General features: G+C 42.6%; 1 long non-coding RNA gene across 1 annotated transcript in view; it reads right to left on the bottom strand.

The window, feature by feature from the left end:
• Positions 1-16879, bottom strand: part of LOC131486802 (uncharacterized) — a 377105-nt gene extending 360226 nt beyond the window's left edge. The window contains exon 1 of the long non-coding RNA XR_009249454.1: positions 16449-16879. This is a non-coding gene — a long non-coding RNA (uncharacterized LOC131486802). The remainder of the gene's footprint in view (positions 1-16448) is intronic.
• Positions 16880-17780: the final 901 nt, after the last annotated feature.

Genomic DNA, 17780 nt, shown 5'->3' with positions numbered 1-17780 from the left:
TCCTGCTGCCCTGAAGATATGGTCACTCCCTGAAGCCCCTCAGGTAACACCCTTGAGGAAAAAGAAAACTGGCTTTCTTACAGAGGTAGGAGAGCACACCTCACACACAAGGTGTAGAGGGCACTTGTCAAGTTTTCTGGCAGCCTGGCGCCTCGTTAATGCCCTTCTCACATCTGAGGAAGCCCCTGCCCTGTGGATCCTGCCTCCCAAAGATACAAACAGGAGCAGTCACTTCCCAGCCTCCTTTTGCAGCTGATACACAAGCAGGGGACTGTGAGGCAGCAGGGATGCCCTAGGTCACATTCCTGGGCCAGATGTGGCGCTGACCCTGAAGACGGTGGTGGCGATAATCAGGTCCCTGGCAGTGATGCGAACTGTAGCCTCCAGTTGGCAGCAGTGGAGGTGAACAGCAGCTTTCTCATTAGGCCCGCTCTGCAACGTGTAATGGAACATCATTCTGGATATGCAGCCTCCAGCCTAGTTCTCCAGGCTCCACTGATTTTTAGGACACTCAACATCCTTTTACCAAACCTTTCTTGCTTAATCAGCCAGAATTGGCTTCTATTGCTTACGGCTAAGAACCCTGATTCTTACAGGTAAGAATCACAGGGACACATGGTAACAATTTAGAAATCGAATCTGATATCTCTCTTGCTTAATAGATCTGTTCAGTTCCTTTAAATTCCTTATGCTGCTGCCCCTGCCCTGAAGGGAAAATTTAGACGCAGATGAATTTCAGGCAAAGAGAACAGGCTGAGAAGGGATGAACAGCATCTGAGCATGTGCCAAAACAGCTTCCTCCAGAGCAGAGGGCCACACCATCTGTGTTGGGATGATTCCAAAAGTAGGCTCCAGGGGCCACAGCTGCAGGCGGAGACTCGAGACCTCCCCCAGGCAGCTGACACACACCAAGCAAAGGCACCAAGCTTGCATATGAGACCAGAGCTTGGGGGTCTGAGACGTCGGGCCAAGGCAAGGCAGGAGGAGTGATGGGACAGACTGAGAAGCTTGAGCCAGCTCAGTAAGATGTGTTTGCAATTCCTCGGCTGCAACTCGTCCCATCCAGAGCTAGGGAGCAACCACCACTTTCAGCCCTTAAAGAGCCCTGGCATTGCTACCAAAATGCTGGCAAGCTGCCTGGTTGAGCAGAAACAAATTAACCTTCTCAGACTCCTAGGTAGCTGAAGAAGGACATGGCAGCCCCTGAGAACCATATTGGGACATGTCTACAAGCTCCCTGCTAAGGGTCTTCCTGTTTCCTGAAGATCAGGACAATTGTCAAGGAGAGAGCTGGCCTCTAGGCTCAACAACAGAGGAGAGATGAAGATACAGGGCAGCTGGACTGTGAGCTGTGGGTTTGGAGCACCTCCCACCCCCGAACCATCTCTCCCAGGCAACGGTCTGGGTAATGTACAAAAAAGAACCAAAAGCAAGCCAAGAAAGAGAGAAAGAGGGAGAGAGAGAGAGAAAGACAGACAGACAGAGAGAGAGAGAGAGAGAGAGAGAGAGCAAGAGAGTGAAAAAGAAAGAGAGAGACAGAGAGAGACAGGGAGACAGACAGAGAGAGAGACAGAGAGAGAAAGATGAGCCCTGATGGAAAAGTGAAGGCTGTGCACCTCTATGCCAAGCCTTTTTCTTTTTCAGGAGCCAACATGGGTCCTTTTCTGCTCAAGCTAGTTTCAAGTAGTTTCTGTCACTTGCAACCCAAACAGGCTAGACCATCACAAGTTCCTATGACAGAGTCTTATGCATGTTTCATGTCCTCTATATGATCACAACTGGTATCAGTGGGGATGAACCAGCATTTCATGGAAGGCAAGGTACTGCGTTTCTTCTGGCTAGAGAAGCATCTCTTGTTCATGCTTTACCTACGGGCACCTCAAAATAGAGCCAACTTAATCCAAATACCTACAAAAACATCAGCCTAAACTCACGACTAACACAGCCTATTGGAGAAATTTCAGCATAAGTCTGAATAAAACTCGAGTCTTAATTCCATATAGACTTAGAGAAAAGATCCAGGCCTCCTCTTCACCTCTGGCCTCTGGGAAACTCAGAATGCCAGACTAGTCCCAGAAGATGCAGGGAATTGGCTGACTGCCCCTTACAAGTTCAGCACTACAGGAGTCAAATAAAGCAAGGCCCCCACCATCACATTTCCCTGGCCCCCTCCCACCTTGCACTGGCCATATTCAGGGCTCAGTTCCAAGCTAGAACTACACTCCCTGCGTTCTTTCCTTGGGATGCTGGCACAGAGCTCCAAGCTTCAGCCCAGCAACAACCATGGCTTTGTTACCCTGGGGCATGGAAAATGCTCTCCCTGACAACCCAATTCATTTGACTCTTAAGACACCGACCCCCACAGTGCTGTGTCCTCTACTGTGGTCTTTGACAATCCCCTGGAGGGTCTCCCCAGACTCATGGGGTCAGAAGAGAGGTCCTCCAGTCCAAACTCCTGCACAGGACCTACCCTCCATAACCCCGACAGCTACCAGCCTGGTAAGGGAGTCACTTCCCCAGAGGCAGCTATTACAGGCATTTCAGCTGTTCGCAAATTGACCTCCCTTCTATCCCATTCCTTCTCTATCTTACCATAGATATAATTTACTCTTGTATCTACAGGACAGCCTTGAATTTATTTGAAAACAGATCATTTTATCCTTAAAAAAAAAAATTATCCTCCAGCTAAACAACCCATTTCCTCTCCTAATTCTTATGGTTCTCAGACCCAGAGTCATTCTATCTGCTCCTGCCCGGATATTTTCCATTATATAAACAATGCACTTATACTGTAACATCAGAACCAAGGCCTACCCTGATGAGACATTTAAAAAAAATGCACATCAGACTTCCAGGAAAGATGGCAGAGTAGGAGGATCCAAAGCTCACCTCATCCCATGGATACAACTACGAAACACTCACCTCTGCATAAATAACCCAGAAAATGACCCAAAGACTGGCAGAACAGACTTTCTACAGCTAAATGTAGAGAAGAGGCCACATTATAGAAGGTACAAAGGGTGGGGATGCAGTTGGGAGTCAAATGGACCCAAAGGACTGCCCAGGGGAGGGAAGGACAATGAGGGCAAAGAGAGGGCAAAGAGACCCTCATGCCAGACACTCCAGGCACAGGGAACCCACCCAGTCAAGACAAATCCCCGCATCATTTGAGTTTGAAAATTACACGGGCCATAATTTTACGAGTTTCTAAAATTAGTGGGCTTAACACTTAGAATAAAAACCAGTGAGCTTGGCTCTGGGAGAGGTAGGTGAGAGGGAACTCAGTTCATGACTTAAACAGAGCACAACACTAGCCCATCAGAGATAAAGCACAGAGCAGCAGCTTGAAAAACGCCTGGGATATATGGGAGGGAGATCTGTTTACTAGTCTCAGAGCATGTGCTGGAGGAACAAGGACCATTGGGAGATTTCTCCAGAAACAAAGGAGCAGGCAGGTGCCATTTCCTTCTCCCGTCCCTCAACTGGACATATATATTTGCAAGAACTGGTACAGCACCAACACTCTCCACCTATCTTGCTAACACTGCAGACCCCACCCTCACAACTCTGCAGATCCACACCTTGAAACGCAGACTGGGCAGGAACTTTCTGGGTTAGGTGTGTGTCCCGTCCATGCAGTCCACTGCAGGCTTGTTCTGCAGATATGCCCTCTCCAATACACCCTTGGCTGGAGCCCATCCAAAATGATGCCACAAACCTGGCAGTGTGTAAGCAGCCCTGACAAGGGCCAGCACCACCTCAAGGTGACTGTTGCCTGAGGGAGAAAAGAAGATAACCACAAACCAGTCCGACTGCTGCCCCAGCGGTGAGGCTGGGAAAACAGTGGTTTGACTGTAGGCCCCACCCACCAATGAAAGTTTGTCAGGGCACAACACAGGCAAAGTGCCCTGCAGTTTGCTGCTACTGCATCTCTGGCAAATGCCTGATGTGACTCAAAACCACAAGGCAGCCCCAGACTGGCCCACAACACAGGGACAAAAACCCTGCCCATAACAGGCAAAAATAGCCATTGCAGATGACTGGACTGAAGGCAAAAGTGGCTCAGCCACAAGAGTAGAGCACAGACAACACATATACGACACACCCCTGAAGCACAAGCTTCTAGAGAACAGAGGACATTGCACTACAGGGAACTAAAGGACCTCTTCTTTAGTTATACCACTACTTTCAAGAACAAGAAATATAGCTGATTTCACACCACAGAGAAACAGATCTCTAGAGTTAGACAAAATAAGGAGACAGAGTAAAATATCGCAAAGGAAAGAACAGGGTAAGGTCACAGGAAAAGAGCTAAATGAAACTGAGGCAAGTAACATGCCTGATAAATAATGTAAAGCAATCATAAGGATACTCACTGGACTTGAGAAAACAGCACATGACCCCATTGAGACCCTTAACAAAGAAAGAGAAAGAAAGGACCAGAGATGAAAGACTCAATAAATGAAATTAAAAATACACTAAAGAGGCACCTGGGTGACTCAGTCATTTAAGCATCTGACTCTTGATTTCAGCTCAGGTCATCTCATTGTCATGAGATAGAGCCCCACATCAGACTCTGCACTGGGTGTGGAGCCTGATTAAGATTCCCTAGCCCCTTACCCCTCCCCCCACTCTCTCACGCACACATATACACATGCTCTCTCTCTCTCTGTCTCAAAAGAAAAAAAAATACACTAGAGTGAATAAATAGTAGGCTAGAGGAAGCAGAATAGATCCATGACCTGGAGGAGAGAGTAATGGAAAGCAATCAAGTTGAACAGGAAAGAAAAAAAATAAAATTAATGAAACTCAACTTAGAGAACTCAGCAACACCATCAAGCATAATAATATCTGCATCATAGGGATCCCAGAAGGACAGACGAGAGAAAATAGCAAAGAAAATGTATTCAAAGAATTAATAGCACAAAACATCTCAAACCTGGAAAAGGCAACAAAAATCTAGATCCAGGAATCCCAGAGAACCCCCAACATAATCAACCCAAAGCGTTCCACACCAAGACACAAGGTAATTAAAAAGACAAAAAGTAGTACTGAAGAGAAAAATTTTAAAGCAGCAACAGAAAAGAAAACCATTACATACAAGGGAATCACCATAAGGCTATGAGCTGATTTTTCAACAGAAAGTTTGTAGGTAAGAATGAAGTGGCAGGATATATTCAAAGTGCTGAAAGGAGAAAAAAAAACAAAAACAAAAACAAAAACACACACGCTCCCAAGAACACTCTATCCAGTAAGGCTATCATTTGGAACAGAAGAGATAAAGAGATTCCCTGACAACTAAAACTTAAAGGAATTCATCACCACTAAACCAGCCCTAAAAGAAATATTAAAAGAAACTCTTTGAATGTAAAGGAAAGACCATAAGCAAGAGTAAGAAAAGTAGGAAGCATAAAAGCAGTAAAACTATTCTATCTATAAAAATCAGTCAAGACAGGGCACCTGGGTGGCTCAGTCAGTTGAATGGCCAACTTCATCTCAGGCCATGATCTCGCAGTTCTTGAGTTCGAGCCCCACATCAGGCTCTGTGATGACAGCTTGGAGCCTGGAGCCTGCTTCAGATTCTGTGTCTCCCTCTCTCTCTGCCCCTCCCCTGCTCACACTCTGTCTCTGTCTCTCTCAAAAGTAAATAAAACATTAAAAAAAATCAGTCAAGGGATTGGCAAAATAAAAGCATGAAAATATGACACCATATATCTAAAACATGGTGGGGGAAGGAGTAAGGAATGGGTTCAAACTGAAATGACCATCAACTTAATATGGATTGCTTTATGTACACAAGATGTTACACACAAAGCTAATGGTAACCACAAATCAAAGAGCAATATATATGCAAAAAAATAGAAATCCAAATATATCACTAAGTAAAGACAGAAAACTGTGAGAGAAGCAAGAGAAAAAAGGAAGAGAGAACTACTAAAACAGCCATAAAACAAGTAACAAAATGGCAAGAAGTACATACCTATCAATAATTACTATGAGTATAAATGGACTAAATGCTCCAGTCAAAAGACATAGGATGGCAGAATGGATAAAAAGCAAGATCCATCTATATACTACCTATAAGAGACTCGTTTCAGACCTAAAGACACATGAACATTAAAAATGAAGGGATGGACAGGCATTTATCATGCAAAGGAAAGTGAAAACAAAGCTGGAGTAGCAATAGTTTTATCAGTCAAAAGAGACTTTCAAACACAGACCATAGTAAGAGACAGAAAAAGGCACTATATAATCATGAAAGGAACAATCCAACAAGATATAACAATTGTAAATATTTATGCATCCAACATGAAGGCACCTGAATGTAAAGCAGCTAATAGCAAACATAAAGAAGTAATCAATAGTAACACAATAGTAGTGGACTTTGAAACCCACTTGCATGAATAGATAGATCATCCAGATAGAAAACCAACACAGAAACAGTGGCTTTGAATGACACATTGGACCACATGGATCTAATAGATATACTCAGAACGCTCCAACCTGAAACAGCCAAATAGACATGCTTTTCAAATGTACATGGAACATTCTCGAGAAGAGATCACATTAGGACACAAAACAAGTCTCAAAAATCCAAAATGATTGAGGTCATATCATGCATCTTTTCCCAACAGAATACTATGAAACTAGAAATCAACCACAAGAAAAAAAATCTGTTAAGGACACAAATATACCGAGGTTAAATAACATTTTACCAAACAATAAATGGATCAGCCAACACATCAAAGAGGAATAAAAAAAAAAAATACATAGGAAAAAAAAAATACATGGAGACAAATGAAAACAAAAACCTAATAGTCTAAAATCTTCACGATGCAGCAAAAGCTGTTCTAACAGGGAAGTTTACAGCAATACGAGCCTACCTCAAGAAGAAAAATCTCAAATAAACAACCAAATCTTACACTTAAAGAAGGTATAAAAAGAAGAACAAACAAAACCTAAAGAAGGAAGGAAAGAAGAAACATGAGACCAGAAATAAATGAAATAGAAAAAAACCAGAACAGATTCATGAAACCAGAAGCTGATTTCTTGAACAAAATTAATACACTTCTAGCCAGACCCATCAAGAGAGATAGAGAAAAAAGACTCAAACAAAATCATAAATGAAAGACAAATAAAAATCCAACACCACAGAAATACAAACGACTGTAAAAAAATATTATAAAAAATTATATGCCAGCAAATTGGACAACCTCAAAGAAATGGATAAATCCCTAGAAATATATAACCTCCCAAAACTGAATCAAGAAATAGAAAATTTGAACATATTACAAGTAATAAAATGAATCAATAATCAAAAGCTCCCAACAAACAAAAGCCCAGGAGCAGACAGCTTCATGGGTGATTTCTACCAAACATTTAAAGAACAATTAATACTTACTCTTTTCAAACTATTTTTTTTTAAAAAAAGATGAAGGAAAGCTTCCATATGGGCCCAGCACTACCCTGATATCAAAACCAGATAAAGACACTACAAAAAAAGAGAACTACAGGTCAATACCTCTGATGAACATAGATGCAAAAATCCTCAACAAAATATTAGGAAGAATCTAACAATACATTAAAAAATCATTCACCACGATCAAGTGGAATTTATTATTGGGATATAAGGGTGGTTCAATATTCACAGATCAATGTGATATATCACATCAACAAGAGAAAAGATAAAAACCCAATGATCATTTCATTAGATGCAGAAAAAGCATGTGACAAAGTACAACATCCATTCATGACAAAAGCCTTCAACAAAGTACGTTTAAAGGAAACCTACCTCAACATAATAAAAGCCATATATGAAAACATACTAAATGGTCATACAGCTAACATACTAAATGGTCAAAAACTGAGAGCTTTTTCCCTAAGGTCAGGAACAAGACAAGGATGTCCACTCTTACTACTTTTATTCAACATAGTACTGGAAGTCCTAGCCACAACAATAAGAAAAAGAATTAAAGAACATCCAAATTGGTAAGCAGAAGGAAATCTTTCACTATTTGCGGATTATATGCTCCTATAAGTAAAAAAAAATAAATAAATAAAAGTAAAGATTCCACCAAAAAAAAAAAAATCCTAGAACTGATAAATGAGTTCAGTAAGGTCACAGGACTTAAATAGTAATAATAATAAATATATATATGTATATATATGGAAATCCATTGAATTTCCATATACTAATGATGAAGTAATACGAAGAAAAATTAATAAAAATCCCATTTACAATTACACCAAAACTAATAAAATACATAGGAATAATCTTAACCAAGGAGGTAAAAGACCTGTACTCTGAAAACTATAAAACAATGATGAAAGAAATTAAAGACAAACAAATGGAAAGATATTCCATGCTCACGGATTGGAAGAAAAAATATTGTTAAAATATCCATACTATCCAAAGCTATCTACAGATTTAATGCAATCTCTATCAAAACACCAACAACATTTTTCACTGAACTACAACAAGCAATCATCCTAAAGCTTGTATGTAACCAAGGAAACAATCAATAAAACTAAAAGGCAACCAACGGAATGGGCAAAGATATTTGCAAATGACATATCAGATAAAGGGTTAGTATCTGAGATCTATAAATAATTTACCAAACTTAACACCCAAAAAACAAATAATCCAGTGAAGAAATGGGCAGAAGACATGGACAGACAATTTTCCCAAGAAGACATGCACATGGCCAACAGACCCATGAAAAGATGCTCAACATCACCCATCATCAGGGAAACACAAATCAAAACCACACTGAGATACCACCTCCCACCAGTCAGAGTGGCTAAAATGAACAACACAGGAAACAACAGATGCTGGCAAGGACATGGAGAAACGGGAACCCTCTTGGACTGTTGGTGGGAATGCAAACTGGTGCAGTCACTCTGGAAAACAATGTGGAGGTTACTCGAAAAATTAAAAAGAGAACTACCCGAGAACCCAGCAATAGCACTACCAGGAATTTATCCAAAGGATACAGGAGTGCTGATGCATAGGGGCACTTGTACCCTCAATGTTTGCAGCAGCACTTTCAACAATAGCCAAGTTATGGAAAGAGCCCAAATGTCCATCAACTAAAGAACGGATCAAGAAGATATGGTTTATATATACAATGGAATACTACTTAGCGATGAGAATGAATGAAACCATGCCATCTGCTGCAACATAGATGGAACTGGAAGGTATTATGCTAAGTGAATAAGTCAGTCAGAGAAAGACAGATATCATAGGTTTTCACTCACATGTGGAACTTGAGAAACTTAACACAAGACCATAAGGGAAGGGGAACAAAATAGTTATAGTGAGTGAGGGAGGGAGGCAAACCATAAGAGACTCTTAAATACAGAGAGCAAACTGAGGGTTGATTGGGGGGGGGAGAGGGAGAGGGGAAAATGGGTGATGGGCATTGAAAAGGACACTGGTTGGGATGAGCATGGGGTATTGTATGTAAGCAAGGAACCACAGGTTTTGAACCCCCAAAACCAAGAGCACACTGTACCTACTGTATGTTAGCCAATTTGACAATAAGTTATATATTTTTTAAAAAGAATGAAACTGGAACTCATACATAAAAATAAACTCAAAGTGGATTTAAGACCTAAATGTGAGACCTGGAACCATAAGTATCCTAAAAGAGAGCATAGGCAGTAATTTCTTTGATATAAGCTTAACAATACATTTCTAGATATGTCTCCTGAGACAGAGCTCCATCTCACCAACCATGTGATTGATCATGATCTGAGCTGAAATCAAGAGTTGGACACTTAACAAACTAAGCCACCCACATATCCCAAGAAAAGACTCTTAACAGAGAACAAATTAGCTGTTACCACAGGGGAGGCTGGTGATGGGGGGTGGGAGAAATAGGTGTTGGGGATTAAGAGTGCACTTGTCATGATGAACACTGGGTAACGTATAGAACTGTTGAAGCCACTATATTGTACCCCTTGAAACTAATATAACACTGTATGTTAACTATACTGAAATTAATTTTTTTATTTATATGTAAAAAAATGCACATCAGTTATTTAAAATGGGTATTTCTCCTTCCCTACCAGTGGCAGGCCTCTACAATTTTAATACTTGGTGAGGCAGCCTCCAAATATTTTCCTCCTGTTTTTTATTTTTCTTTCCTTCTTTCTTTCTTTTCTTTCTTGAGAGAAAGAGAGAAAGCATGCATGCACACATGCACTAGAGACAGAGAGGGAGGGGATCTTAAGCAGGATACATGCCCAGCCCAGCACGAAGGTGGAAGCAGGGCTCCATCTCAGGACTTACCCTGAGATCATGACCTGAATGGCAATCAAGAGTCAGATGCTTAACTGAGCCACCCAGGCATCCGTCCCTCTTACTTCTCTAAAAAAGAAAAAAACCTCATTTGTTTAGCTGACCATATTGTAACTCAACTAAAATATTTCAATTCCAATCATAAACTGAAGCTGTGTCACCATGAAACTAATTTGTAACCAAAAAAGATGTAAGTAAATAGAAATGTGAGAGAAACTATGTTAAAAGCTTCCCCAGGAGGGAGAAGGTAAACCCTTCTTTCTAACTTTCTTCTCCCTCTTGTTTCTGGAACTCTAGCAGTCATCTCCGACCATGAGGAGGGAAACCTCACATGGGAGCAATGAGAGGGAGCCTGGGCCTTAAAAATGCTGTGCAGCTGCCACAACTAGTTTGGGACAGCCTAACTAGATTTATGCAAGAAATATACTCTTATTTAATAATAGACTTCTCTCAAGTATTTGCGCATTCACTTAAATACTAATTCAGACTTAATCCTAATTTTATTAAAGTCACTATAATGGGTTACATATATGTTTTCCCCAAGGGACCTCTCAACTAGATAATTCTGTGGACAGTAAACTTCAGCTCTCATCATTAATTCTTTTTTAATTTTATCTTTTTTCCTTATGTTTATTTATTTACTTTGAAAGAGACAGAGAAAGCATGACCAGGGGAGGGGCAGAGAGAGAGGGAGAGAGAATCCCAAGCAGGCTCCACACTTGCAGCACAGAATGCAACACGGGGCTCGAACTCACAAAACTGTGAGATCATGACCAGAGCCGAAATCAAGAGTTGGACGTTTAACTGACTTAGACACCTAGGCACCACTATTTTATCTTTTTTTTTTTAATTTTTTTAATGTTTTTTATTTATTTTTGAGACAGAGAGAGACAGAGCATGAACAGGGGAGGGGCAGAGAGAGAGGGAGACACAGACTCCGAAGTAGGCTCCAGGCTCTGAGCTGTCAGCACAGAGCCCGACGCAGGGCTCAAACTCACGAACCGTGAGATCATGACCTGAGCCGAAGTTGGATGCTTAACCGACTGAGCCACCCAGGCACCCCTATCTTTTTTTTTTTTTTTTAACACTTAAAACTTTGCTGGACACTCAGGAATAACAGAGATTAAAAGAAGAAAACCCTTAAACCCAGTTTTTTAAATTTCCTACAACAACACCAACTTATTCTCAGTTCTGGAGGTCAGAAGTCTGAAATCTGTATCACTGAGCTGAGATCAAGGTGTCAGTAGGACCTTGCTCCCTCCTGAGGCTGCAGGGGAAAATCCCAGCTTCTAGTGGCTGCCATCATTGCTTGGCTGTGGCCATGTCACTCAAATCTCTGCCTCTGTGGTCACACTGCATTCTCCTTTTCTGTGTCAGATCTCCCTGTGCCCTTCTCTTACCAGGAAATACATGACTGCACATAGGGCTCACCCAGGTAATACAGGAAAATCTCTTCATCTCAAGATCCTTAATCACATAGGCAAAGGCATTTTTTGCCCTACCAATTAACACTCACAGGTGCTAGGGATTAGGGCACGGATATCTTTGGGGGGCCATTATTTTAGACTTCTGAACCTAGATATTAAGCATAGCCCCTCTCAGAGCTTAACGCCCAAGGCCACAGTGGTGGTCTGACAGTGTTGTGTACCACTGCCACATGGCAAGGACAACCTTACCATCCTGCAGAGTGTCATAGCCAGGGTATAGATTCCCAGCTCCTCTAGGACCAAAGAGAGGAATGTTTCCTGAGTTTGCCTCTGGCACCTGCTTTTATATCCCACTGCTAAGTCAAAGCCCACCTGCTCCACTGTCATATCCTGGACCAGGACTGGCCTCTTCTTTGGATGATTGACAATGGGATTGCCCAAAGGGATGTGATCCAGTCCTAAGGCTCTAAAAGTAAACCAGTCACCTCAGAACACAGCGCTGGAAAATTCACTCGTTAACCTGAAGAAAGGCAAGACGTAGGGTGGCAAGCCTAGTCTGGAAGTGGGAGGATGTAGGCTTGAGTTCTAATTCTGTCACTTGCCAGGTACTTAACCTCTTGCTTTCCTCACCAAGGGAGAAAAGCAAATACACACCTTATAGGGTTATGTTGTGAGAATTAAACAACATAACTAAACAACAACAACAAAGATGTGTATAAGGCATACAGCACCATGCCTGGAGCTCCTGAGACAAGCTCAAAACATTAAGGCTATGCCTCATACATTTGGTTTTCCCTCCAACAGTTACCTGAACATGATACTAATGGAGTTGTGGTCATGACCCAGACAGCCCGGCCCTGCAGGAGCTCACATGCCCCCACCTCACCCCTGTCTGATTCACATGAATGCTCCACTGCCAATTTGAACAAAGTAGTAGGGGAGGAAGCCATTTACTCTTGAAGCTTTCCACTTGGCACTTTCTCAAAACAGGGCAACACAGAAAAAAATTCCCGAGAAGAGTGCATTTGTGTGCAGGGCCCTGCAATGTGCGAGGATGGCTGGCAGCTGCTAGAAGAGACACCCAACTTTCACAGGATAGACCCAAGCACTGCGCATTGCCCTGACCCTCTGCTCACTACTCATATGAAGAAAGCAGCCCCCAATTTGGTATTTTTAGTTAAATGCTAAAAATTGGAGGTAAATTAATTAAGATATAACTTAAACAACACCAGCCTTCCCTCATCAACAGTTCCTAAGACAGGATAGGCAGCATTAATTGTTGCAATTAATTAGGCATTAAGCTGATAATGGGTACAGCTGCTAACAATTAACAGCTAATTATGTCAAGCACTTTAACCATTTCACAAAAGAAATGGAAATTGGAGGGAAGAGAGAGGGAGATGGAAAGAGAGAAAGCAGTTACCTTATAAACAAATGAGACGCAGTTAGCTCCAAATGCAGCTGGATCCTGCCTTAGAGAGGACAGGAAAAGTGAATACCAGCCCTGTCCCCAGGGAGGGTGAGCTGCATGGAAGCCATTTGATTCTGAATTTGAACCCAGAGGAGACCTGAATCAAATTGACCTGAATAGTGAGCAGAACCAACATGCACCAAGTAGCCATGGCGAACGTTACCTGGCAAACATTAACCCACACTGTTAATCCTCACAATACTTCATGGTAGTTACTCTTATCATCCCCATTTTAAGGATACAGAAACCGAGGCATGGAGATGTTAAATGACTTGTGAAGGTCACACATTCTAAGTGTTAGCATCTGAATTCACACTCAGGCACACTGACTCCAGGGGAGGCAAATGGACACCAAACAAATGGACCTCACTAATTTGAACTTTTAATCAAACCTAGATAGCTATTTTCTACTGAACCATGAGCTCAACCAATTAATTTTAGGAGAAAAAGCATCTTCTAGGCAGTTCAAACTGGAACTGAGCATTTTCTGAAGTAATAATGCTGACAAATTCATAAATCCAAATCACTCTTGATTCAAACCAGTATTCCATTTGTGCTCCCAAATGTAAAGGTCTGTCTCCCTCCTCTCCCTGGGAACCTGCTAACCCACTGGGATGTGCCAGGCAGCTCCTTGGGAGAACCTTATGATACTATTTCTCCGACTTTGCAGGAAGCATCACTGGTTGGTTTTTACTTGGGCCTTTTGTTTCCAACAAGCTTTATCATCGCACGGGAGAGGAAAGACAAGGTGACAGAAAAATCAGACCCAACTAGCCACCCACCCATGCCCATATACACATGCGTGCATGTATATGCACACACAGACACCTCACTCAGATGATATACTGAGGAGGAGAGGGTTTCGGCAAAAAGCATCAAGCCTACTTTGCCTTTCTTAAAGCTCGGAGAGACAAAGTAACTTATCTAGTGTCCAGGGGGTGCCAGGTAAAGTCTGAAACACAGGTAAAAGGACTGAAAACTTACATCCCCATGTTTTATCAGTACATCTCAGATTTGAGCATGTGTAAGGGTTGCCTGGAGAACTAGTTGAAACACAGATTCCTGGGCCTCTCCCTGAGAGATTCAGATTCAATGGATTTGGGTGGAGCCCGAGAAGCTGCATTTCTGATAAGCACCCAGATGTCAACCTGCTGATCCACAGAATATACTTGGAGAGCCACTGCTCCAATCTGCCCCATTTCCAACCACTTGTCCTTGTCCCTAGCCATCAGACCTCATTCAAGGCTCACTAATTGTCCTCCTTTGCCCAATCTCGCCCAGTGGGCACAAGTGTTTGTGTTGGTCCAAGTGATTTGGAAAATTCAGGTGGTACTATTTGGTCATCCGTGACTAGGAACAGTTTTTAAACAGAGTCCAGGAAAAGGGGCCAAACAGGCCTCCTGTTCCCACAGCCCTGTACCACCTCCTGTCTCACACCTTGCCTGAGGGTGGGGGAGCTCTGTTTGCTGGGAGTAAATATGAAACTGTGCCACATTCAAACAGTACTGAGAGGACTCTGAATCCACAAGTGCCTCTGCCTTTGCTGATACAATGCTAGTCTCCCTCACCATGACTCCCGAGGGGGCTGAGACCTGCCTTTTTGTGCCCTAAGGCCAAGCCCTTCAGGCCCACCACTACATTCAGGGGCTCTTTGTGATTACCACCACCGCCGCCGCCCCCCCTCCTTTCTCTTGGAGCTGGGACTCAGGGCTACCAGAGTCCTGACACTACAATCAGAGCTGTAGGGACCACCTCCGGGTCAGAGCCAGCCTGCCCAAAATGAAGCACTGACAGAAGCATGGAGAATTCCTTCAAGGCAGAAAGGACATTTGTGCAACTGGTTTCAGGCTGCATTTACGGGTCAATGGAGGATGAGCTGCCCAGAAACATGAGGCCCAGGTGAGGTAAAATCACCAGGTTTCTGTACACTCTCCTTCAAAGGGGTCCACAACTCCTGTCTCAGTATGGTAGAGAAGTCTCTGACAAAACGCAGACATTGAACATTGGGGACTCAATGTGTGATCTTTGCTAGGGTTACTTTTGTTTTAATGTTTGTGTGTGTGTGTGTGTGTGTGTGTGTGTGTGTGTGTGTGTGTGTGTGTCAGAGTGGGGGAGAAAGGAGAACACCAGTGAGCATGAGTGGGGGAGGGGCATAGAAGGAGACACAGGATCCAAAGCAGGCTCCAAGCTCTGAGCTGTCAGCACAGAGCCCGATGCGGGGCTCAAACCCACGAATGCCAAGTCATGACCTGAGCCAAAGTCGGAGGCTCAACCAACTGAGCCACCCAAATACCCCGCCCCATAAGCTTTTAAAGTAACCTGCAGAGCCTGAGTGAGCTTGTCCTCTGTCTCTGTCTCAAAAAAAAAAATTAATTTTAAAAAACTAAAAAAATATTATAGGGGCATTAAGCATATAATAGAGTCTGAAAAAAAAATCAAGAATACTTACTAGTAATATAATTTCAAGTGACCTGAATAGGCCATGATTACTATTTTGGAGTAGAACCTTCCTTTTATTTTTTTAAAGAGTTTTTTTTTTTTTTAATGTTTGCTTATTTTTGAGGCTTAGGGGGAATCAGAGAGAATCCCAACCAGGTTTCACACTGTCAGCACAGAGCCTGATGTGAGACTTGAACCCACGAACTGTGAGATCATGATCTGAGCCAAATTCAAGAGTCAGACACTTAACTGACTGAGCCTCCCAGTCACCCCATAGAACTTTCCTTTTGTTTCTGAAACCTATTCCTATATAATAACCTTAGAAGGGTAATTATAAATACGGATGAAATTTTTTTTAATCTGTATGCACATGTACAGACAGACCATGCTAGTATAAGAAAACACATCTTCAGTACATAATATACATATTCATTGGTCCCTACACTCCTTCCATCCCACACTCAGGCAACAAAGATTTTTTTCTCCATAATGTCTCCTAGCAGCCAAACACAGGCACTGCTAATGAATATTAATTGACCTAGCATCTTGTGGTGATGAAACTGCAGATTTTCCTGTCTCATTTGGTTGCTAGGGAACCGTGTGAGACAGCCATGGGGCCCTGGGACCTAGGCTTGTTAAGTGCAGGGCAGGGTTAAACCACAAATCAGAAATACTCCGCCTGATTAATTGTGTATGCCAGCCGCTATGTATATGTATGTGATCCTGTCAAATAAACAAGAAGCAAATAAATATCAATAGGCAGTTTGGCGGTAGGCAGGCAAGCTGGTGGGGATTAGGGTAGACTCACCCTCCTCCGGCATCTCCTGGACCATCATTTCTCGTTGAATCTCCTTCCTAGGGCTCCATTGGCACCACTGTACCTTCCTCACCATTCTTCAAGGTCTACATGAACCATGTGGTTGATGCTGGGACCACACCTGGGAAGAGGAAGGAGGAAGTGTGGTAGTTGGATGTAATCACCCTGAAAATTGCAAGCTTCATTTCCATCCACCCAGGGCCATCTCAGATGCAAACAAGCCGATGAGTGAAGCTGGCCTGCCTGCAATTTTTCTTCTGCACCTGACTTTAAGCTCTTCTTTTCTCCTTCCTATCCCTTTTCCCTTCTGCCTACCCAACTAATAGCAAACTCTTCCTCACTGGTACTGGCCTCTGGTCTGGCCACCCCATCACCTCATACTGCATAAAGATCATATTTGATTGCTCAGTTTTCTGGAAGAGACCCTGTGAACTCTTCTACTTCTCTTTTTTCCCCTAGTCTTATCTCTATAAGCCCTTACTTTGCACCAATTTTCCTGATCATTCTTCCCTTCCTTTTGACTAGACATCCCCCCTACAAAATAAAGTCATCCTTGTCCTTGGGTCTCTTCCCGTGATATGCCACCAGGCATATCAAAAGCACTCTCTATTCTGTTTGGCAGGCTATCTAAAGTGGAGGGTTGGGCTCCAGCCCTAGCACCTGCAGGCTTGACTGGGAAACTGAAGTGGGAGCTTTGGTCCCTTGGAAGTGAAAGGGAATGAGGCTGGTGATGGTGGGTGCTCTCATGTGGACGCTATCTGATTCTTCCTCAGGTAGCTGACATCAAATGCAACCATGAAGATAATTTTCTTCCAAAGACTACTCTGCAATTCATTATAAACTGGTATTTATTTAAAACATGTACATATAAAAAATTCACATTTTTATTTCTATCCATTTTTCATTTAGTATTAATTGAGCACTTCCTCTTGGTCCAGAATTTTCGCTGGCCCCTGTGTGGATTCAATGGTGAATCCAAACCAACATAGTCTATGGTGTTATGGAGCTTAAGACATCATGGGGAATACAAAATAATAACAATCTCACATATAAAGTCACAACTGTGCTAAATGTGATAAAGAGAGGCATATGGGACTATGGGGCAAGGAGCTGCTCACCTAATCTTGGGGCTCAGGAAAGGCTTTCCTGAGGACATTGACTATGTCCTGAGAAGTACTAACCTCACATTCTCTGCCCTCCATGACCTCACCAACATGAACCGGTGTGTTTCTTCCAGGTGCAGAGGGGGTTGTGGGTGCAAAAGGCTCTAGGCATTTCTATTTTTTTTTTTATGTCTATTTTTCCAAGAGAGAGAGAGACAGA

The sequence above is a fragment of the Neofelis nebulosa genome, chromosome 10 (assembly GCF_028018385.1).
Source record: "Neofelis nebulosa isolate mNeoNeb1 chromosome 10, mNeoNeb1.pri, whole genome shotgun sequence".
Taxonomy (NCBI): domain Eukaryota; kingdom Metazoa; phylum Chordata; class Mammalia; order Carnivora; family Felidae; genus Neofelis; species Neofelis nebulosa.
Note: the sequence above shows the minus strand (reverse complement) of the source record. Positions and strands in the feature narration are given on the sequence as shown.